The sequence below is a fragment of the Aptenodytes patagonicus genome, chromosome 1, assembly GCF_965638725.1.
Source record: "Aptenodytes patagonicus chromosome 1, bAptPat1.pri.cur, whole genome shotgun sequence".
In the NCBI taxonomy this organism is placed as follows: domain Eukaryota; kingdom Metazoa; phylum Chordata; class Aves; order Sphenisciformes; family Spheniscidae; genus Aptenodytes; species Aptenodytes patagonicus.
The window spans coordinates 165,386,903-165,412,325 of NC_134949.1; the positions used below are offsets into that span (position 1 = coordinate 165,386,903).

At 37.9% G+C, this 25,423-nt stretch overlaps 1 protein-coding gene across 5 annotated transcripts in view; it reads left to right on the forward strand.

The window, feature by feature from the left end:
* The window catches only part of FGF14 (fibroblast growth factor 14), a 422,495-nt gene that overhangs the window by 288,238 nt on the left and 108,834 nt on the right, over positions 1 to 25,423 (forward strand). The window lies entirely within an intron of this gene.

Below are 25,423 nucleotides of genomic sequence, written 5' to 3' on the forward strand. Positions count from 1 at the left end.
CTCAGGAGTTATTAGTGCTAATTCAGATCTTATGCTCAGCCATACACTGAGTGGTGTGAAAATAGAAAGAATATATCATACTACATGCCATGGTAGAAGAGGATGAGAAAATTAGTAAAGCTCTGATTTTCTCTATTATGATCTAAAATCAGCAACCTGCTTTCATTGCATGTAGACCATAATATTTCTGTACATTAGGGGTTTAGTTTTTCATTTTAATTATATAAATTGGATAACTTGATGAGATGAAGCTTAGATCTTCCAATATATTTTCCTATGGGACTGAAAATGAGGGAACATACCCTTTCCTGGTGCCGAGAAAGAAACTAGCTGCTTTTGGTGCCAGGATTTAGGAATACGTAATTGGATCAAGTTAGAGACGGGCAGGAGTCGAGTCCAGGACTCTCAGGTTCTGATTCTGTATTACAAACTACAGATGATTTCAGCATATCCCAAAATAGGTGACATTACTTAAATTTACATTTCTGTAAATAAACAAATATATCACCAAAGAAGGTGGAGAATTTTGGTACTTCAAAGGAAAGTTAATATAAGATTGAAAGAAGTAAGTAGTAAAAGGTTGATATAAAATTTAAATAGGTGGAGTATGTTGAAAAAAAATACAGAAACCTTGTCCCTCAAGGTTTTCAGGATCCCAGGTTGTTTTGGTTGCCGTTTCGTAAAATGGTGAGTACAAGCTAATAAACGTGATATTGGTTGTTTCAGTAAGGTTTTCATAAATGAAGCTAGAGCAAGTTGACTGAAATTGGAATGTGAAGTATATCCTTTCTCTAGGATACAAAGTATAATCTCCAGGATGTAACTAAATTAAAAAATTTAATTAAATCTGTGGTCTTAATTCTAATCCCTTGCCCAGGTGTAGAACTTTTGAAAGGCATTGGCGTTGCCGTGCTATAAAACTGCTGTAAATTGAACCAAGATTGGACTGCTGATTGGCAGTAATCAGCATAAATAAATGACGGAACTCAGTATTTGTTTAAAATATTAAATCAAGCATTTTATTTCATGTAAGAATAATTCAGTATTATGAAGCACAAGCACACAGTCTTTTTCTCTCTGTAGAAGTTAATGTAAAAAAAAGGTAAAAAGAAAAAGTCCTTCTTAATTAATTATCATTTCCATCGCAAAGCCTGTCCTTTCTACTTTATTTTGCAAACTCCAAGATGCATCCGATACACAAAGTGTAGCTGCTGCTGCTCCTGCTTTGGTACTGTAAAGCCTGGATCCAGAAAACATCTAGTTTTGGTTACTAGACTATTTCCAGTGGTTTTTGAAAAAATGCAAATGAGAGAAAGGAAGTAATAATTTTTTAAATTAGTCTCTATTTTTTGATGGTTCATTGTACAGGCAAACCTGAGTGGAATTTCATGTCCCAGTGAAAAGGGACTTTTCAAGCCTCAGGGCATTTTTGTTACTGAATTTCATAGTCACTCAGCAAACAACAGATATGTCAGGCTTAAGAAAAGGTCAGCAGGTTTCTTTACGGTGGAGATTCTTGTGGAACTATGAACGTAGAGGTGGGAGCTGGTACCAGGGTCTCCCTTAATGCAGTAATGCATTATAGGTATTTCTAGTTTGGTTTTGATGAGAATTTGCACTTCCTGAGTGTTAGAGAGAGACTCACTTCCTTACTTACCGTATAAAACGAGAACAATGGTGGTTTTTTACTAAAATTGCTATGCTTTTATTGTAGTGTTTTCTGTAGTGTGAATGAAAGATGTCTTTCAAAGGCAACTGTTTACTTCAGATTTCTGTGATCATAAGTACTAAATTTATGGTTTATATATACCTTCTTATATGACAACATTACACATCTGTAATGCCTAGATTATGTTAGTGCTCTTCTTTAAAAAGTGTATTCTATAATGAAACAGTGAGTACCTCACCAACAAGAAGTCCATTTCAGTATGATACTTATATTTTCTTTCCAAATCTGAGTTTTTCACATAATAGCAGACAATTTTTTGTGATTAGAACAACGTGTGTGAAGTTTATTGGTAATTCGTAAAGAACAGTCTGTTCACTAGAGTATAAATAAAATAGATATTTATGTTTTTATTTATTTTGGTTTTAACCCATGATCATTTCTTCTTCGTTTTGTTTTTAGGAACATCTTATAACAAATTGGTATGTTCATAAATGTGATGAAGTAAGGTTTTTCTCCAATCATTCTCCCTTGTAACCTAAATTCTGTAGTTCATGGACTATAGTTCACAACTATGCCAAAATCTTGCAACATTTACTGAGCGTTTAGTTGTTTGCAGACTTACTGCTTTATGGATTGTGAATATCCCAGCTTAAACAGATGCCCCTTTCATTTTCATCTATGTAGTTTATGTATAACTGAGGCTTGAATTCCTCTACCTCAACTGAGGTTTGAATTCCTCTACCTTAATTAGTGCTTTGTATCTCTTCATATGAAATTCCAATGAGTTGAAAAATTTACCACTGTAATCTGTATACCAGTGACTATGAAATAAATGAACTCTTAAACTTAATTGCTCTATTTTCTTCTTTCACTTTTCTTGCTGTCTAATCAGAACAGTTCCTTCTTTGTAATCAGAAAAAATACACATGAAATGTGTAACATTTTGTTCCCAACAGCATTTTAAACTGTGTTATTTAAGCCAACAAAAATAAGATTCCATCAACTATGGAATCTCTTTCTATGACACTAGAAAGAAACTTGCATGGCAGGAAGGGCTTTGCTACAGCCTTTTGGATTTTAGCAAGGCTCCCCTTGTGTCTACTGCAAGTCTTGTCTTATCAGACAGGCTTGTACCTGGAGGTATACTTATGGCATCGGTCCTGAAGATTGCCCATGCTTGCCCTCAAGCAAGTAGAAGTATGACTACAGGATGAAGACCTAAGTATGGTTGTCTACCCTTTTCCTTGTGTAGGGACACACAAAAAATTAATAATGGATTCCTCCTGCTATTAGTTTCTTTTCATTATCTTATCAATTATCTTGGATCATGACTGTGCCAAGAAGTAGGACTAATTATAAAATAACACAGGGTACTTCAGAATTTTTTAATAGAAAACTATTCCTGGGGTTGAAAAGTTGAGAGATTGATCCCTGCTGATGCAGGTACTCTGAAGAAATGCAAACCTTTGTTGTTTCTAGTAAATATTATTGAACTTAGCTTGTGTATGTTTTAAGGATTTGAAAATATATATGTTTCTCCTAAGGAACTCATTAGAAAATTATTAATAGTGAACAATATACATAATCATCATCAGTTCTCACTGCCAAGCAAGTTATTTTTTCATCTGAATAGCTTTATTTGGGTAATCAAGTTTTGTGTTTATCACAAACTCCAAAAAGAGTCTGGTGCACAGATGATTTATACCTTTTTTATAAATATTAAAAAAGGAAGACCATAGTCTTAACTTCCTTACTGGCATAGTTTTGGCCTGCTTAAAATAACAGTCTGGATTCCAAGAACCCTTTTTTACTTACCTTCCCCCCCCCCCCCCCCCCCCCCCCGAAGATGGTTTTGTGCAGAGATTAGTTTATGGTTGAACTCTTCCAGGCATTAGATTGGTAAATCCCACTTCATTATTGCTTCCAGTTATGTTTTAGTTTTCTGACAAAGTAGAAATAACTGTCATTCTAGTTCCTGTGTCCATAGACTTTTGCTAAAGCAAATGAGAGACCTGCTTCCACAGAGCCTCAGTAATGATTTTTTGTGGCAATATTTAAGGAAAAAGAGATATAACTTTTTGAATTCCAGCTCTAAAGGTCAGATGTCCCCAAATTTGCAATTTGTGTACAAGTAAGAAATTTAGCATTTTAGCCCTTTTGTAGATGTAAATTTATTAATTAAATTCTGCTGTCTAAGTAGCTTATATGTGCTAAACAACTGCGAGGTTGTGATGTTACTACCCTAAAAACAGATCTTTTGATGTAATGCACATGATTCTGGAAATCTTTGTAAAATTGATGTGTAATGCTCTGTATAAAAAGTATTCTGTTGTAACTTCTATGCAAAATGAGCAAAAAAGGCATGTAAATAAATCAGAATGAGTGGACGGCTCAGATGTGTCTAAATTATGGCATTTAGAAAACCCTGAATGTTACTAGTAAGCAGCCATCTTTCTTTGGAAACAGTGAATGTCGCTGTAGAGATAAGATAATTGACTCCAAACCACAGAAAGAAAGAAAAACTAAGCCATTCCCATTAGCCGTACTCTCTAGTTCTCTACTTACAGATAGGTATGTCAGCACTCTCAGACCTTTTCTGTCTCAAAAGTGTGTCTCTGTTAACAACAGAGAAACAAAGCCTCATCACGTTTTCCATACAGTTAAAAGCTACTAAAATCAGTGTAGGTTAAGCCAGAATAATCTGGTTGTAGTTAAACCAAAGTATGAATAGTCATTTGTATCTCATTGTTGCTATGGCGAAGTGGCAGGATCGAGCTAATAGCCATCTCAGGGTCGCTTATCATATTCAGTACAATTCAATCAATCAATCATCACCCTGTTTACCAGGGTTTTATGTTGCAAACGTAATGGTTGAAATGAACCGGTGGCATAAGCAAACATTTCTCTTGAATTACTGGGGTAGCTTTCTAGGTCATTGGATGTCACTGGGCAGGTCCTATTCAAAGTTTGTCATGGATAAACAGTCAAAAATTCATGATCTGACTTACTAAAACTCTCCACTTGCAGAGCTCCAATAATAGCAGCTAAAACCCCCATGGTTTAAGCAGCCCGAGTGGCACAAGTATGAGGAACACAGTGAATCTCATCTTAAAAAATGTTTATGCTTAGAGGTTCTTAACTGTAATTTTGTCAGTTCGTTACCAACTTCACACAGTATCGGTATTTTGGTTTTCACAGTTGGCATTTGTTTTAAATATAGGGAGGGATGTAAGGAAGAGAAGCCTGTTTTCTACTCTTTGCTAACGAGTGTTTAGGTATAAGTAGTATAAGGGTGGAGTATAAGTAGTTAAGGAGGGAATGCATTGCTAGTATATTGCTACTGATGTTATTCCAAAAGCATTCACTGCAAATTTTGGCTAAACTTTGAGAAAATTCAATTACGTTAGGGTGTGGAAAGGGTAAGTTGAATGCACCTGAGTAACCTGACTAGTAGTCAGGTTACTGACTACTAGTCAGTAGTAACCTGACTAAGTACTTCTAGATTAAACGGACTTGTAAAGACAATGTAATTTTAAATTTTTTAGTTATTTCTGTCCTGATATTAGTATCCATCTAGGACATAATTGGGGTTGTTTGGAGCAATTTCTTTGAATTTAGGCTTCTTACTCATGTAAGTAGTGTGATTAACTTCAGTTCCTGATTACAGTAGGGAAACCAGCCACATTTGGAGCCTGAAGCAGCAAAAAGGTTTTGCTTCTTTTTAGGTATTTTTGTTGCTGTTGATAGTATCAAGGATGACACAGACTACTACAGACAAGACCTGACATAGAAACAGTCTTTAATTATTTGCTATTTATTTTTATTCTATTTATTTATATGAGATGCAGCTAGTTTTTGATTGTGTAATAGTTTATAAGTATAACAGTGTTAGTTCCAGTTGATTTCCGGATAGATGGGTGCTATTACATAGGAACAATTTGGGTCTATGCTGTTTATTTTCCAAAGCAGTTCAGATGTGACACCAGAGGACTAATGGCACAGCTCTCATCCTGAGTCCAATAGATTGTGGCATACCGAGTTCTTTTTTAGGGATATGTCATAGTTGTGTAGGAGGTGAAAAAATGTTTCTTCACTTCTGCCATAGTATCAGCAATGTCTCGCACAGTGGCTTTAATATGTTGACAGCTCAGTGAGTCCAGAATGCCTCCATTTGGTTATTAGGTTGAATTTTTATCCCTGTGAAGGCTTTTTTTTTTTTTTTTAAGTAACATGAAAATTACACAGTTTTGGACTCTACTGCCATGGAAACAGAAAAGTGTCTTTAGGGGACAAGTATTGAAATACCAGTATTATTTTTTTCAGTCTTGTATCACTAGTTGAGCTTTGAGAGAACATTTTCATGATGAATTGGACCTTGGTCTTTCTGCATGCTCGATGCAATTGGGCTTTCAGCATTTTGAGTGTATGGCTAGTTATCTTTATTCTCCTCTCTTCATAAGGAGGCACTGGATCAGTGTTTTTTAAACAATTGTGAGGCAGTTGACCAGTGAGCTAATTCTGAATATTGTTAGTTTGTCTATTTATTTACTGGTATCTAAGCTCCTATTTCAGGGGAAGATGAGAAGATTGAACAGATTTTCTTTATTGGGGTCATTCAGACTCTATATTTGGAGCGAGATAGAAATTTTCCTATTTGCATTCCCACAAGGGAAGGAGAAATATGAATTTCCATAGCTCTGAAAGGCCTTTGCCACCACCTTTGCCTGTAAACTTCAGCAGAGATACTTTTGAAAGGAAAAAGGATTGTTTTCCAACCATCCCAACATGCAGTTGCTCAGTCCTGCCATTCAGAGTCAGGGATTTATGATGCCATCCTTCTGCATTGTGAATGTATGTCTGAAGGAAGGCTAGCCATGAGGCTGTTGCTCAGTCATTACAGTAAGATCAACGAGCGCTGGATCTCACCTCTTGCTCCAGTGGGAGCAGTGAAACAGATACCGTAGTGCTTCTGTGCCTCTTGGGTAACTATGTGTCTGCAAATTAAATTAGAAAAAACAGTAGAAGGGAGGGAAGAAGTTGTTTTGACTATCCTAGTAACAGGATGCAGCTATAGGTACATAACAGATGTAGATCAGTTATGATATTAGATATTAAGGTTGCTCTGGATATTTATGTGACTGCTGTGGCAAGTATGTATGGTGGTGATGTTGCTTCCACGAGCACCTGGACTGTTGAGGAGAAGGATATGACTCTCTGATGTAGGTGAGGCCATAGTTATCCTTGGCTATGTTGCAACAAAGCTTAGACAGCTGGAGGGCATGTTGCCCTAGGCCCACGCCTTGACACCACTCAAAACCCAAAAGTAGAGCCGAAGCGGTTTGTGGTCTGCTTCATAAGCAGCTCCTAACAGAAGGACATAGCAGTGCATTGGAAACTGCTCTGGCTGCTTAAAAGCTTCGGCTTGCAAATCAGAGTAGTAGTAATACCAACAACTTATTAAACAAAGCTGTTCAGAAAATAACTGTACTGTCATCTGGGAAAACAAACCGACATTTAGGTTTGTGGAGTTTTTACTGCGAAGCGTGCTGTATTTTCTATTTTGTCAGAACAGCATTTCCAGTCAAAGCCTGTTTTGACAGGCACATCCTGACTGGGCAGTACTGTATAGCCATATTGGTAAGACACCTGATTACCCGAGGGGGAAAAGAAAATAAACCAAACGATTGAGCTATACCTATTTTGTTCCATCTAAAAAACTACGGTAGGTATACAAGACTTATTTAGAAAGTACCGTAACATGAATTATTCAGGCTTTAACTTTTCTTTTATTAGTTCTGTAATGCCTCTTATCTGCCGTGATCCTGCAGTTTCATGTATTAAAACATAACCAAGGGGTATAACAGTTGATTTGTGACAACCAGCTACCTGACAGCAATTATGTAATTTTGGCCAGTAGAGTGGAGCTGGCAGCAAAGTCAGGCTTTGCTACGGGTGGAGAGACATTTAAAGATGAACAATATAGAAATGCAGCAAAACAACTCTGAACTTCAGGTCTATCCCTGTATCCCCCATGTATTTCACTGAGTTTATTTTTCTTACAGCTTTCTGCTACTAAAATAGATAGTTGGAATTAGTTTCAGTTCTGTAAAGGGAAAATAAAATATAGCCAGTTGGTTCTTGGACTGCAACTTTTGTACAGGTTTTGGTAAACAAAATCAGAGACTTTGATTAAATTTCACTAATTTTTGTATGTAATCTTTCAAGACTGAGATTTTAATTTTAGCACATGAAGCTGCAGAACTTGCTCCTCATTCTGAGTTCACCACTGGAACTAGCAAGCAAGGCTGTGAGAACAGCCATTACAGCGCATTAGAAGTAGCCCTGGCAGTAGCAGATACATGAACAGACTTTTGATAAGGAGAAAGTGCATTTAGCACTGTGTGAAAAAGCACATTTCTGTGCATTAACTGTTGATGATTCTGATGTCCCTTTGGCCTTGTTTACATTTGTAGGTTTTAATGGTATAGTTTTAACTATGGAAACTTCAGAGCTGCTAACACGCAGGACTTTTATGAACCTGTCCTTTATACCTGCACCTGACCTCTTTCTACACTACTGCTGAAATGGACCAGTGAGGAATGAACCGGTAAAAAATTGCTAATATATCCTTAATATAGTCCATGCTGCTAATTTTGGTTTAGTTTACCTAAGCCATATAGAGTGAGCTTAGTGGAATCTTACATAAGGTAAGATATACGGCATTGCCTAAAATCCTCTAATCACCTGTAGTGGGTTGCCTTCGTTTTTTCATCGTACCTTTCCATTTCCAGACTTTTTTCGTCCCTGATTTCTTCTTTCCAAACACACCTGACTGATAATGAAAGTATACTGCATTTCATTCCTGATGGTCCTTAGTAGATGCATGAAGATCAGGTACTGCAAGGGAGGGGAAGCTGAGGGAGGATGGATAGAGCCACGCAAGCTACACAAGATGTAGTGAGGGACAGTGAAACCTGTACGCTGCATTATATATTTCCTGCATTTCATATGTTTTAAAGGGAAGGTTATATTGTTTCTACTTAGGGGATTTGAAGGGGAAAAATAATACTCGTGAGAATGTTTGTATTCTTCTATTTGAGAAACCAGGATGACCGTACTACTAGTCTTACAAATTTTTAGAGGAAAAGAGGTTATAACAAATGTATCTTTCCAAGTAATCTAGCAGATACAAGGTTACTTATTTCACAGTTTTGAAAGAAGAGAAATATTTTCTGCTGTAATTAAAGACACAGGTAGTTTTGTCTTTCCGAAGGATAAAACCATCTCTGCAAATACTTGTCTTTCTAGACTTTAAAGTAGAATAAAAAATACATCCTCCTTTAAGTTCACATTCACTTTGAATATAAGGAAAGATACCTATGGATTCATTAAACTGCTATGGCCTATTAGAAATAAATGCTGGAATGTTTTGCCTGAATGGAAGTTTTTAAAAAATCCCAACAGCGATCAAGCTATTATTATGTCTCGTAAAGAATCAGACTTGATTTAAAATATAACTAAAATCATTCTATTGGTGGAAGTTTTACTGGATGCTTACTAAAATGAGTCATGTTTGGCATCCAGACAGTACATTGCATTGGTCTTGTAGCTTACATTCTTAGAGGAGTTACACTACCAAATACAAGCAAACATGCTAAACTTCAGATACGGAGGCACAGCAGCATACTAGGTTTGACATCAAGAGCTGTGTAGGATAGAAAGTTCCAGTCATCATTATAAGGAAGCAGAGATAAGTATGGTACATGGTTTAGCAAAATGAGTTAAGGGTATGTTTTAACAAATTAGCTAGCTTCATTTATCTAAGAGTTATTTTTAGCAGCTCTCCTGAACACAAATTTTGTAAGGGTTTGTGCCACTTCGTGTTTTCACATAATGACAAAGGAGTGATGACAGCGGTAAGTAGGCTTCACCTTTGCTGGAGAGGGTGGAATGGTGCACGCGCGTGTGTGTGTGCGCTAAATTTGAGATTGTCTATTGCTTTTGTAGCAGCGGTGAAACTCTGCCCTAATGAATAAGAGATTCTTTAGAAGATCTAGCTAATTTATTTCGTGACTTGTTCAAGTGACCTTCTGTTGTGCTATGTTCAGTTGCATTTTGCTTTGTTATTTATGCTTGTAACTATAATTGCTTTTTTTAAAAAAAAAAAGTGAAGCAGTTCTTTAGGACTGTATGTCATCATCAGGGGAAGGAGAAAAGAATTAACCAAATATTTTATGGTGAGCAAGTAAAGTGAAATTGTCATGTGTCTGCAGTAATCCTTCTTCCTAGACAGATGAGCTACATTTTTCTTGACCTTCTGGTAGAGATTGTTGGACTGATATTTTTATTTTACCTGAAACTGTTTTACTGTTCTGTCAGGTTTGGCCAAATGCCAAGCTTCCATCAGAACAGGATAGTTTTGTTAAGATTTCTGTTGGAAAAGTGTCTTGAGGCTGGAGAATTTTTCTTGTTACACCCCAGGGTGTAACAAGCAACTTTGTGGTTTGAGCACTCTCCTACCATGTGGACATTTCAAGTCTGAGTTCCTGCTCACCTTGGTTCAGACAAAAAGCCTTTAACCTGAACCTCCAGTGGGTGCTGATTGTCAGGCTGCTAGTTATTCCTGTGTGAGTAACTCTGGTATTGTTTTTCCCTTCTTCTTAATTTTTCTTGAAGAAAGCTTTGTTCTGGGCTTTATCCTGAAAAAATATTTCATGACGGGAATGTTATTTTCTGCTTAATTCTAGCTGGAAAGCTTTTTCAAAATACATTGCTGTAGTCAGATAAGAGGAGACTGATGTTTGTTACCAATGCCAGGACATTATCAGAGAGTGCTTAGTGGTGTGGAGTGGTGGTATTTGTAGGACAGTTGCAAAGCTAGAAGCTCATTCTTGGTTGATGAGGTGAAAAGAAGATTACTGCAGAGCACAGGAGAATCTGTATTTCATCAGCTGTTTTTGAATATTTGCTAGGCAGATCATCAAAACAAAAAGGATCACTTCAGTGTCTTAGAAGCATTTTCTGCTAAACAAAGGCACAAACTTCATCCCCTTTAGGTTTACTTTATGCATTTTCCCACATCCACATGCTGATTTTGGACATCACTTTGACTAGTTAAATACCTGTGGTATCTGTACGCTGGTGTTACCTGTACACTATGACATCTTTATGCAATCTGCTTGTTGCTGTTGAAGGATCTCATAAACTTGTTTCTTCAAGGGACTACATAAGACAGATGTCAAGTAGGACAAGGAGGTAATTTTTCTTTGGGAATGCTGTGGGTGAGTGTCACAAAAGCAGAGGGTCTGTTCCCCTTCAGGTGTGTCTTTCAGGGAAGATTTAACTATTACCATGTGTTTCCTTAGGCTTCTGACTTTAAGGTAGTCATCTTAAGTTCTTTGGAGAGAAACAGGGTTACTGAGCACATTTCCCTCTTCTCTCTAGTAGGAAATAATCTTCTGTTAAGGCCAGCTTTGAAAAAGTTCTGCCTTCAGGATGGCATTTCAAAAGGTTTTGATATTGACTGCATTCAGATGACACAACATTTCTCAGAGAAGTTTCACTGCAATCATCTGTTACATCATTGATTATTTGTTGTGGTCATTTACCATTGAATCAGAATATTTTTTTCTGGGATATTTTGATTCCACTGAAGTTCCAGGAAAACCAAAGTATGTTTTCCAACCAATGAATTGGTGGCCATGGAGCTTCTCTAGACTCTTGGGATGAGATTCACCTGATTGATTGCAAATTCTTGCTTTGTAGACACCAAAGCTTGAGCAACTTACAGGTTCATATTTTGGCTGTCATGCAGTTAATGAAAAATATTTATTTGTAGGGTGTAATTCACGGCATCCTGAAATAGATGTCTCCACTAGCTGTGAAGGGAGCCTAGGAAGACTACATCAGATGTATGCTCTAGAAGTCTTAATGACTCTAGTCTACTCTAGAAGTAGGTTGCTTCTGGTTCCTGAGATGCTGCATGCAGGCCTGAGGAGAGCTGACACCCACAACAGTACTGTGGGTCCCAAAACCAAGCTCCCTTGAACACCTCCCAGTCTCCAGTGCCTGGACAGGCAGCAGGCTGCCTCGCAGAGCTGTGAGCCTGCACCTTTGGGAACCTTCCCTTGCACCGCAGTGACAGCTCAGCTTCCCAGAGTCTCCAGCTCTCAGCAGAGCTGAGGAAAAAAACAGATTCTTCCCTCACAGAGAAGTTGGATTTCTAAAGAAGGAGGAGTGGTTTATGGTGGAATAAGTAGATTTTGAAGTCTAAAATTCCCCAACATCTACCTGCAGTTGTTTCCCTTCTACTTGTATTGATCCAAGAAATTCTGATTATCTTAATTTTAGCTCTCATCACTAACATTTATCTTCTTTTAACATGACTGGAGTACAGACATTTCTGTGGAAGAAACCTGAAGCATTTACTAATGTTTAGTTATTTAGGAGATTTTGAGAACTTCAACATTTTAGATTTTTGCTGGTGTCCCAACACTGTTTAAGGTAATCTTCATACTAATTTCCAGTTTACTCAGCTTTAAATGTCTCAGGAGTTTAAGAAAAGTCTTAGAGCTATTTACAGTGTACAAACACTGCTGTTAAAATGCTTTGTGACTTTTCAAAGGAGGCAATTCCACTGAGAAATTATTTCTTCTGAACGACACATATCCAGTAGTTAGCATGAATTGTCCAAAATATAATTTTGAAGCAGATTATTTTATTTGGAATTGTTTGGAAACTTTTGACAAGGGTTTCTTTTTTTTTATTCATTTCCCCTTCCAGTTGCATTCATCACTAGATATTAAAGCACTGGGGAAAGATTTTATAAGCCGTCATTCTGCTACACGGATAGAGGGCTTCTAATAAGTGATGTCTATTTGTGCTGACATCTGTTTATTTTATTAACAGCGTCAAGCCTTTTCCCCTTGCCTTCACTTCCCCCACTTTAAATTCCTCTATTAAAATCCTTCCATTTGCCTCAACAGTGGGATTAATACTGTCTTACACAAATAAACACACTCAATTTAATCTAAAACTCAGGGTAGTAATTGGCCTCTGACATGCCTGTAAATAGTGGTTTCTGTCTATCCAGTTGTTAATTGTGTCTCTTCCAGTCATATTAAGTCCTTTTGTATAGGCTGGTAGGGGCATCTACATCCTGGACTAGGATGCAGAAAACCTCATTTTTATTGCTGCTTTGGACAGAGCATCTGTCCTCTTCGTGCTTCTATTTTGCTGTCTGTAAAGTGAGGGTGATGCTGATCTCCTGTGTTGAGACTCTGCCTGGAAATCTGCTGGCAGCAGGGTCTTTTTACTGTGACTTTGCAATATGAGGCCAGTGCTCATCTTCCTCCAGGAACGTGCCCCAGTGCTCTGTACCAGCCCAGTCCCCTCTGAAGTGGAGCCTGGCCCACACTCCTCTCCTGACTGAGACCTCTGGGCTTTGCCCACAGGGCCATCCTCACCTTCTTCATGCTGCTAGAGTCCCAGTGTAATATTATATTCATTAGAGTCTACAGAATATTGTAATCAACAGGACACATACAGAATCTCGTAGATACCACAATTTTTTTAACCTAGATATAATGGAAACAGCCTGTCTTCACTTTGAACTTGAATAATAATTTCAAAACTGTATGGCCTTTAAAATATTTATGTCAAAATATTCAAAACTAACCATGTTCTAAAAATAAAAAATGCAAACTAGAAATACAGAGACAATTTGTGATGTAATTTTGGGCAGAAATTAAAAACTAACTTTGGTTTTCTTTGCATTAGAGCTGGACATCTGGAGATTTCAGGAAGCAGCCAAGGAAATTCAATAGAGGACACTTGTCCTCTCTGAGTGCATGACACTTTCCCAATGGGAAGGGTGTAGATTCTGCTCTTATGAGAATTTGAATCTGGTAGTAATACTCTGCTTCCTCGGTGTCTCTGTGTTTCCAAATAGGGCATATATCTATGAAGAGGTCTTTAGGTTTTGGGTCCTTTCACATACATCAGAACTGCTCTGGTAAGTGAAACCAGAAGCCACAGAATTGATCCCGTTACCTCAGGTGGAAAGGATTTGTGTACTTCTTTGCTTTAGATGGGATATTTGGTAGTACAAGGCTATTTTTAAAGGTGCTTTGCAAGCTTGTTGATTCTAAAATGCAGAACTCAAAGCAACAAAAGTCTTCACAGACATGTTAGTTTAACCATGTTGCTTTTTGCAGGAGGAAAAGGGGTGAACCTGGAAGCAATCTGGAGTAAGCCTTTTTTTTTCAGATAGGCATTTTACAATTTTTATTACTATTATGTTTTCCAGTTTTGAAGCAAGTCTTTATTTCAAGTTGTCAGTCAATTTAATGTTAAAATTATAAAATTGCACTTATCTTTGAAATGAAATATTTACTCTTTGACTGAATTAAGTATTTAGTTTGTCAGAAAATGAAGGATTTAAACGCTGAGTTAATGATGATTTTGTTTGTTTTGGTGTGACCCAATGTTTTTTCAACTGCCAGTGGTACACCATTGCTCACTTTGGCCTATCAGAGAAGAAGGGAAAAGCTTTTAATCCATTTGGTTTTGCTTTTTATTTCAAGATTTCTTCTTCTTTTATTTTGGCAAACTACAAAAACATTTTGTTGATCTTGGTTCTAAAAACAAAGGCTGGCTAGCCATCCTACTTCCAGGCAGTTACTGGTACTTTGGAGACTCAGATCCAAGTCCTTTTTCAGTTGCAAACATCCTGGGTGACACCATGGTTCCTTTATTCACATCACCCAACTTCAGACTTCTGTCTTCAGCATTGGGCGCCCTGAGTAGTTTATGACCTTTCAGAGCGCGAGTCAGGGCGCTCGTCTTAGAAACCTAAAGTCATACGGCGTAAATAGTTTCTGAGCCATGTTACCTTCTCAGTAAGGTGGGTTGCCACCACTTCTCTACTTACTGTTGCAACAAGGAAGCACCTGCTGAAAAAAACCTCTGTTGCTTTGGCAATACGGTGGCAAGGGCTGTATGGTTACCGTAGGTAGGGAATGGCCCAGCATCTCCAGGCCTTGTACTGAAAGCAAAGTCATTGCTCAGCTGCTTTCCAATGTCTTGCGCTTCCTTTGCTGTCTTGTTATGTTCCCTAGAAACAGCTGAAGCAACACTTTGTTTATAAAGCAGCGGATTTCTGGTTTGTCTGCAAAATACGCACTAAAAAAGATGGCGGGTGAGTTTTGCGGCAGCGCACAGCTAACAGTGCATTAGATGGGGTGATGGGAACTTTTACCTTCTCTTTTCCCTTTCCTCCTCTTCCTTCTCTGGTAAACCCTTACTTTGCATACAGCTAAAAATAATTTCTTAGAAAAATCAAGTGTCACCCACTTGATGGGACCACTGACACAGATTTTAGTAAAGAACCTAATAAAGCATAATCAAGGCCCATACATGCCCCTCCTCTCTGTGTTTAGAAAAGGGAGTTTGGCTTGTGTGTCAAATCTGAACAAGATTTATGTTGGAGATCTCTGCTGTATTTGAGTGTAGAAATAGAGAACTACATCAAAGGCCTCTGTAAAATAAACAAGGACTTCCGCTATAATGTAAGCTTGGTTGAAAAGGAAGTAGATTAATTTTGGACAGCTTTCTGAATTAGTAATATCCTTTCTGTTGGGGTTGTTTTTTTTTTTTCTGGCTGCACTTAGGAGCTAGAGAGGCTTGAATTTATGTCCTAATAAAACGTGAAAGTGTTAGGTATTTCATGCTATGCTATCTTGTTTGTGAAGTGCATGTAAATATGCACTGGAGATGTGTTATGATACTAAACTGTGCAGCATTTCACCTGCAGTATTACACGTGAAGCACTAGCAACACCTCTGGTTACGGTACAGAGGAGCAGCCCTCGGACTGCGCATCAGACAGCCCAAGTAAGAGCACGTGAGGGTTAGAAAACGAAAACAGGACAGGCAGCAAATTTTTTACACTACGCTGAGTCAACGCAGGGTTTTGAAGTTAGTGTGCCAGCCTGTCGACCAGCCCGCAGCCGAGGGGCGTCCGCCTGGACGAGGCCTGCATTGCGGGCGCGGGGCTGCGCGGTCGGCCCTGAGCTGCCAGCCTTGCCCCGGCCTTGGAAAACTCAGGCCCCGGCTTGTGAAGCTAAAGAAAGCCGAAACATTCAGTTGAAGGCAGTCGTTAGGACATTATTACAGAGTAAAATTTGCGCCATCTGTTGCAGCTGCTCAGTGATATGGGCTAATAGCAGTGCTGTCACTGCAGCGTCACCAGGCATGGGCAAAAATTGCTGTGGAAATCCCGGGGACAAATTTCCTGCTTTTCAATTCCTAATCTTTCAGCTTCAAATAACATTTAAGTTGTCGGTATAACAAATGTGCAGGAAATGTGAGAGATTTAAAAAGAGTTTAATATTAATACTCAGAAAATGTTGTAATTTGTTCTTTAGGAGCATACCTGTTGGCTCTTCTGAATGCTGGCTCACACGGTAGCGCCTCATTCTTCACTGGGGCTAACAAGATACTGCTGCAGTACAAGCAAACGGATCTGGAGAAGGAAATTGCTCTTGATTTCTGTTTAAAACACTCTAGTTGAATGTGTATGTTCTGTAAAGCAGTTTTCAGGACAAGCTTCAAATTAAAGGGTGGAGAGGAAGCCCTGGTGTGAGAAAAGTCAGCAGCTGATAGTTGAGGATGCTAAGCAAACCAGTTTAAATTTAGTTGTGCCCATACGGCTGCATTGTTTTAGTATAGGTGGGTCTCCTAACACAACATAAGAGTGAATGAGTGGCTGTCTGGGTCAGGTCATAAGTCTAGTCCAAACAGAATAGTTTGACAGGGGCTGGAGTTGAGTCCTGGGGAGGAAAGGCTCATCCAAAGGGTTGAGAGCATTAGTGTCTCCAGGGGGTGAACAGGTCTGAATATCTATCATGACAGATATTTTGGGTGGATAAGTAAGCTGTCTTGGGTGTAATTCATTTGGTGCATTTTTGACCTGTCCTTTTGAATGAGGGAAATCATACCTAGAGCTGCCTGTTTCTCCCCACTCCTTCTTGAAGGAGTTCAAGATCACTAGCTCAGGGGCAGATGTCCCTACCTGGTCAGAGGAATGTCACTTGTTATGTCATTGGAAGACACCAACGACAGGTCTGGAATTTGCCTCATTTAGTATCTTCACACAATGTAATTGGGCATCTGTAATAAATTAAGAGATGATGCCAGACTTGACAAGGAATGATGCCGGTGTAACTGGTTTTGGCCAAGCAGACAGTGAAGGGAGGAGCCATCATTGTGGAAGTGTTGTGGCTCAGCAGACTTGAGGAATATGTTTTGGTTTGGGGTTTTTTTTTTTGGCAGTTTTGTATTACACATCTTGGAGAAAATACACATTCGGAACTGCCATGGATCTTCAGACTGACTCACTACTCTGCAAAATGCATGTGATGGCTGATGAAGTTGCTGGTGGCTTTGGCTCAATGTGCTGATAGACTTCTGTGTATACAACCAGAAATTATAGACTGTGTATTATTTCCTGGTAGCTACGAGGTGGAGTTTGTATCTTCTGTTACGTGCATAGTTACCCTAAAGAGAATCTGAGTGTTTCTATAAATTTGTGAAGGAGGAGATATGTGACTGATGGCATATTTGTTTAAGTTTACAAATGTGTTTTGTTATTAAAGTTAAGATGTGATTGGGCAGCAGAGAGGAGGGCTGTCTTGCGTCCTCTTGACTGCTCAGCATAGTTGGAGATGCACAGCTGGGAAACGATGCTGGACTGAAGAGTACAGCGGGTAGGGAGTGAAAGACAGGATGTGCGAAACAGGGCAAGGAGAGCCTGTCACCTGAACAGGTTAAAAAAAGTACAGGTGGTAGATGTATAGCCAGTTCTCCATGGTGAGAGAGCTGGACTGGAGGCAAAGCAGGATGAAAAAAACAGATCATGAAGTCACTGCAAAAATGCACTACATAGGATGGAAGATTTCTTATAAAACTCTTACTTATTTTTATTTTACTTTCTGGTTATATATTTAAAAGCTATTTGTTCTGGTTTGTGTTCTAATAAAATTTAGATTTAGAGACTGGGTATACTACGAGTCTAGTTCTGCTTAGTTTCTGGTTAGTAGCTAAATGTCTGGACTAAATAGCCTTTCCAAGAGAGCCAAAGTAATCTAGGTGGGATAAATGGTTGGGTTTTGTTTGGGTTTTTGTGGGTTTTTTTTCATCTAGGAGCATTGGGTGGCTAGGAGTCTGCCACTTACAGCCATTTTTCTTCTTGCTAGAGCCAGTCTCAAAGCAAGAGCAGTTCCAGAGAAGCAAGGCTGTTTGTGCTGAGGTCCCTCAAAAAGGATTTGTTGAGTGACTGCCTGTCACAGTTTTCTGTGATCTGTCCTGTATCGTCAGTGTCAAAATCTACTGATTTCCTTAAAGCTCAGCTTCTGGGGTCATGTAACTTCATAAGAGTTTGTTTTCTTTCTGTGTATTACAAGTTTTCTTGGATAGCAGAGATGGGGAGAAGACAAAAAAACCTTGAAGTTGTGGCCCAAGTTAACCCTGAACTCAAAAAATAAGCAGGGAGCACTTCCAGTAAAGAGGCACAGCTTTGTCATGCCAATGAAGTGAGTCTGTAATTCTGAACTAGAAATGGTACAGACTCTGTTCTTCAAGTACAGGGGATTATTTTCTTGTCACACTGGCTGAAGATCACTTTTCCAAGCTGCTTCTCTTAAGATTTCTGAATTGTGTTTAATACCACAGATTATGAGGCCTTGCAGTCTGTAGGCTGAGCAGGACTCTTGTCTTTCTCACAGGGAGGATTTGGGGAAAACGTGATCTCAGAAAACCAAAGCAGCCATGCAGTGCTTCTCTTTCTGACTCTCCATCTCACTGCATTCTCGCAAATAAAATATACAAATGCTTGTGCATATAGTAGGAAAATGTCTGCTATTTCTTCAGCGGGTCCCTAGTTAAATAGCATTCCAGAGTAACACTTAGTTACACTGCAAAAATGAAAGAACAGCTGAAATATTTAGTATGACTTGCTATTTTCTGGTTCAAGTAGTTCTTAATAACCTGCTTCCTATAACTCATGACATTTCTTGGCTATATCATTTGTTTAAAAAAAAAAAAACCAGACAGTAGATCCTCGATTATACTTTTTTTGGTGATATTGCCTTGCTTTCATTTCTGTTGCTCTTAGAGATTTTGGAGATTAAACTGAAAATAGCAACCCTTTGTGAAAGAGCAATGGGATGTTATAAAAATATTAAATAATTATTAATGGTACTGTATGTATAATGATATTAAAAATTCTTTTTAGAGCTTCCATATGAATTAATGCCAGTGCATTCATGCTTTCCTACACAAATAAATATTTTTTCTAAATAAATAAGGTATTTTATTCTTATTAACAGTGCAAACTTCAGCTTGTCTGATGGGACCTCTGTAACCTTGCTTTATACAGAAATAATAAAGATTGTTCCTAACTAATAACAAATATGGAAATACATTTATTTCCCTTTCACAATGGGATTATCCATTTCTCAATCAATTTTCCTTTCATCCTGGCCACATATCTTTGAAGTCCTATATCTCCAGTAATATTACTTGTTCATGAAGAGGACTGAAATGTAATTTGTGTTTAACAGTTCGCATTTTGCTGGGATCTTATGTCTTTGTAAACAAGTGTATTGTAAGACCTAGAGACAAAATGTCACTGCACACAAATGGAAGGGAGCACATTTTGCAGTTAACATAAAAACATTTGCAGTACAAAGGCAAGGACGCCAGCACAAAGGGTACGAAGCTGTGCTTTCAAGAAAAGCAACCATTCTGCAGAACTCCAACCCGCTTTCATAGTTTACCAAGAAATTTCATAAACGCTGTGGAAGTGCCGATGACAATGACAGCACGGGAACATAGGAGGACTCTCTGTCTCTCTTAAATGTGCTCTCAAAGCGAGGTTCTGCGGGAGACGAGCTTGTGATGCGAGGCATGAACGGACAAAAAGTAGAGTTAAAAATAAACACCAAAGTTGAGTGCCCTGTAATCATCGTGAGGACAGGAAAATAAGTGAGCACAGAGAAATAGGCTCACAAAGCCACCGCATTTCAGAATAAGTACTATTATTACTTATGGGAACAGGGAATAATGGAAGCTATTGCTTTTCTGAGTTCACATTATATCCTTTTCCCCTCTGTCCTGAATAGAGCAAAACTTTCTTTTAAAAATATTTTTCTTTCAAGTTTTTAATTAAATTTTAGCTTTCTGGTGTGTATTATGAGATATTGAAAACATTATTATTAAAATCAGAGAGCACCAGCATATAAACGTCCATATTTTATCACTTCCTATTAACAATGAGAGAAAGTAAAACCAACACGATCAGAAACTTTGAAATGTTGAGACACCAGGTGACAGGACAGTCAAAATAATAAAGAAGTTAGGAGTGTATAAAGCTTTTGAATGCAAGAGCTTTTATCATAAGAACAACTGAAGAGTTTAATAATGAAGGAACATTATGGTTTTAGATGCCTAATTTGAATTTTATCCCCTTTAATGAAGTACAAAATCCTGTATTTTGAATTCCCCATTGGCTATGTACTTGCTTTAGGAAGCTTGCTTTTGTGGTTGTGTAACACGCGTATCAGAGGATCCTGCACTTTTATGTGCTGGAATGATGATGCAAAACTTGCCAAAAACAAGACAAGAGTGTAATGCAATCGTCTGTACTGATTGTACCTGTTAGGGTATTGTTGCAATTAAACATAAACAGTATGCTTAAGAAAAAGACAACTTTTGGAAGCTGGGAAGAGCGTTACAGCAGGAACTGAAATACTTGAAATAAGAATCCAAAAAGGAAATGTCATTTTACACGGGATTTGGTCCCTCATTCTGGAGCTGAATTACCTAGTGGAAAATGTTTCTAAAATACTAAGTAGTACTGGCACACGTTTCAAGTTTTGAATAGTATCCAGACATTAGTCTGAAGCATCAATAGGTTGCTGTGCAGAAGTCAGTGAAGGGCTGGAGGCTGCCTTGAACCTGGTCTAGTTAATTATTATACAAAGTAGGGTGGCTTCAGCAGGAGAGACTGCAAGAATCCCAGTCCAAAACTCCACACAACACTATTGTCAGGGTACTCTTGTGTGAGAACTCAGGAAAAGTGGCCTTTTACACATCCCAGGCCTTACGAACTAACTGGGAGACAGGTCTGGAGTGGGTGAGACAATCTGTGCTTTGGGTGGGTATTTTGCTTCCCAACTTCACAAGAAATCTGGGGGTTGCAGCTTTTTGGGGGTTTGACTTTTTTTAATCCTAATATAGATTATAAATGTTTTTGATATTTCAAATAAAGTTTAATAGATGAGGGAGAAGATTCCTAACAAAGGCTGATCATAACATCAGCGAGCAAGAAATGACAAGTCATGGTGACTATTGGAGCACCAGAAATCTTAAAAAAAAAGATGCCTGATTTATTCTGGACCAGCATGAGTGGTATTTTTAGCACTGAAATATCCAAAAGTAAAAACTGCAGGAGGGAAATACAAAGAATAAAGGGCAAGTAAAACGTGAAGGACCTGGAGCTACCAGTTGTTAACATGAGTTTGATGCTCTGCTCTCTGAGCAGAATTTACTTCTAAATGCTAGCTTTCATTTGACTCTGAGCAACTCATTTTGTGACAGACTGGCAATTGACTGGATAGTGCAGTTTATTCTCCATAAGAATGTGAGTTGATATGAGAGTAACCTACCATTGAGCCTTTGCTTGTCAGCTTAAACAGGCTTTTATTTAGTACATTTACTCAAAAGAGGGAGTAAGTAAATAATGACAGGCAAAAAAAGCCCTCCTATGGTAAAAACTAAAAATTAGAACTCCGGTGGATGCTAAGGGATTCATTTTTCATGGTGTTAAAATACAATATTCATCGTTGTTCTTTTAGCATTCTAAATTCATCTATGTCTGAACACAAAGGTAAAATCCTTAACACCCTTGTTTATTTTAAACCTATAAAATTTCTAAAGAGATCTGTCCTGGAAGCCTGTGAGGGGAAGGAGATGCTAAAACCATTCTGTTTGTGAACAGAAAATATTCTTAATTCAAAACATAAAGTGTCATGATTATTCTAAAGCAAGAGCTGCACTCAGCCTGTCATGAGTTAATGCCAAAGCCGTTTTTGTAGCCACTATTCGAGGGAGAAGAGAAGACATCTTAATTAAACTCTGCCTTTGTTGAGGACATCAGAAAAGCTACTGACAAAAGTGGGCATGCTAACTGCAATAATGCATCCTGCCGTCGCCACTGACAAGGAAAAAAAGCAATAAAAGCAGCAAGTGGCTGCTGTCACGCAGGTTGCTGTGGAAAAGAGGCTTGAGAAGCTGTTGCTTTGTCCGTTCAGTACAATGTCTTTGAATTTTTAGCGACAACCTCTAATAACTACAAGTCAGAATAATTCTTTCCATGGTGGGGCATTGCAGACTTGTCACGCTGAACTGTTCAACAGCAGAAGTCAAGGTGCAAAGTAAGACCAATAAAAATCATTAGGAGATGTTGAACTGTCCTTTGATTTTGATCCATAGTGAAGTTTGCCAGTTTGGGTTTTTTTTTCCCCTGAAGTCAAGGTGTTTAAAATTAAGCAGAAACAGTATTTTTCACATAATCACCTCGCTGTGGCGGCTAGGACTTTAAGAGAACTAGTAGCAAAATATCTACAATAAAATCCTGAGAGCTGGGAACTTTTTGATGAGGTCGTCTCATCCTGTTCGTTTGTGTTTTATCATTTTGCTGTATTCTCTTGCCATTCCCTTTCTCTTTCATGTGGGAAGAAAAAGGCATGTGTGGAGTGAAAAGGGGAAGAGTAATTGCTGGTCTGTCTACCTGTATCACTGTGGTGGGAGTTAAAAAACATAACATATCCAGTGCACCTGCGGACAGGCAGCATCAGTCTTCTGCTGGTGTTTCTGGGCATTGCTGGTCGCTCCTGCTTTCTAGCAGACAGTAAAACAAAAAAAAAGTGTGGTCAAGACGGATTTGAGAAACTCATTTGTAAAGCATCTGAAGCTGAGACTGTTCCGGTAATATTATTAAGTGACAATGGGTAGATAAAATGCTAAAGAAATACAGGGACTAGCGGATTTCTCTTCTCTGCTTGCTGCCCAGGTGTCTCAAAAAGGACCTGAAAGAGTCATTTATCTTTCTGCAAGGAGAAGAGATAAATTCCTTGCCTGACAGGGTTGTCTGCTTCATCTTGGAGATGTTTACCTTAAGGCTGTATGGAGTAGTCTTTTCGACTATTGCTTATTATGAATTGCATTGAGATTAATGAGTCATTTCATACAACTCCATCACTAAATCTGCGTTGCTTTTTGGCTAAGATCAAAGAAATACCATGTCTCATTGTCCACTTCCCCCAGTTTTTTGGGCACTGTTCAGCTAAAACATTTAGTCATTATTTACTTTGATTTGTAGATCTAAAGTGCTGTGATATATATAAACTAAATATTATGATCAAGGACTATTAAAAAATGCATGATTAAATTACTTGTCAGAAATAAAAGTTTTAATCTTGCTAAGGACAGGTAGGACCTTAAGGTAGAAAAGATGTTCTTAGGAGGGTGGGTAAAAAAGGTTCTAATAATCCACAGGGAAAAAAGTAAAAAGAAAGTTTAAGTTGCTGCATTTCATGGGAAAAAAAAAGACTTTTTTTTGGCCATTTATTAGTCTACAGAGATCTACTTTGCACAAATGAAAATATTAATTAGTATCACATTATTAATAGTAAATTCCAGTTTTCAATGAAACATTCAAGTGAAAGACCCATGTTTTGGGACAGTTTTGTTCAGTTCTCTGACAAATGAAACCATTAAAACTGTATACAAGTGAGATATAACACATGACTAGGATCCTCTCATGTTATAGTAGTTACTATTTTGCTGTGTTTGGACCTGAGTGAACAAATAAATGGGGGGTTCGTACCCTGTCTCATCACACATAGCCTGAAATGCTAGCTGAAATGCATAGTTATCCACCAAATTATTTTCATTCAGATATAATTTTGGATAGCTGGTAAAGCAGGGTTAACTTTAAATAATGCTTTTGGTGAAAACATAGACCGATGATTGTGCAATTTCTTGTTAGAAAGTAGATTTTATATGTGAATTTAGAAAAATGAATAGAATGAGTGTAAAGAACAACTTTGAAAGTCACTTCTAAGTTTCACATTTTACCCTTGAAGCAGTAGATGTAAACAGCCGCTGATAGCGAGTTGACTGTATTTTGCCTTCCTATGATACTTCTTTGAGCTAGAAGTGATGATAAAGAATCATTTATTCATGATTCTTTGGGTGTAGAAACTGTTTTTCAAAATACTGATATTTTTCCTGTAAATACTTTTTAAAGCTCTAGTTTTAATAATTTTTTTTTAATATTTTTCTTTAGTCTTTTAAGATGCCATTTTAACGTGTGTAAAGCAAAAATGTCTAAAATCGTCAATTTGGAAGTGCACGTGCATTGATAGGAATAATGCCTGTGTAAGAGGAACTCACTTCTCATTTTTAAATTATGAAAATACTTTTGAGTTGCCTGATGAAGTTGATTGAGACAGTACATTCAGAGAAAATAGTTTGTTGAATTTATAAATTTTAAAAATAGTTGTTTCTGAGTATTCTTATATAAAGACAGAGAAACTTTTGTTAATGTAAAAATTCACAGAAAGCAAAATTTGCAGTTAAAAGAAAAGAAAAAAGTTGTAATGTGCTTACATGTTGACCATCAAATGTTTACATTATTTATTTCCATGCCTCAAAAGTCTTACAGTGTTAATATTTATAGTAACAGTTTTTATGGTATTTACAGTTTAATCTTATATTTTCAATTTAGATGGGTTTATTGTTTTTACTTTGTACTTTGAATATTCAAGAAAAACTTAACATTTTCATAATCATTTAATGGAACTGAGCCTCTATAGAAAACTTCAGAGCATTCCACTCAGAGGCAGTTTTGTTTATTAGTGTTTATTTTCACCTCCCTTAGGATACTGTAACCCAGTATGATTGTTTGTGAGAGCAATTATACACAAATTCAAGGAGGATTTTATATTCTGGCCACAGGGTTGCATGGAAATCATTTCTGTCTTCCTTAGAAGTTCACCTGTTCATTTTATTACATATCTGTCTCAAAGTCTTTATGATTTTAGTTCATTATTGCGGAGCTAAGCATGACATGACATGGACGCTTTTAATGCCAATGTCTCCACAAGTTTATGTACTGGCTGCCTGGAGTTGGGCCTAAGAGTTTGTGTTTAACAGTATTAACACCAATATCACACAGAGGTAGTGCTGTTGATTTTTTTAAGATGCAATGTCCTCTTCCTCAGCACTGAACCAGTTCTGCAGCAGCTTAATTTGTGATTTGGTAAGGCACCGTCCTTGAGATGAATCATAAAGTTGTGGCTTGGCAGCCCCTGCCCAATTCTTGGTTAAACATGGTAGCTTAACTGTTCAGCTACCTGAATTTCCCATATACTTTTAGCTTACTTAGGGTTTTTTCAGTTTTTTTCCTCTGTTGAAGGAGGGTTATGTCTTGCCCTGACTGTGGGTGTTATTCCTTGGGGGTGGAAGAGGGCAGGTGAATTGTATCCGCTTCTAGATTGGTAAAATATTTTGGGAACTCTTCAGATGGCACTGTTACGAAGTATTATACCAGATAAGTTTATCACTTTTGGTAGAGAGTGAAAAGAGACAGACCTTTTCCTCCAAGTGTCCTTAAAACTTACATGAAGTA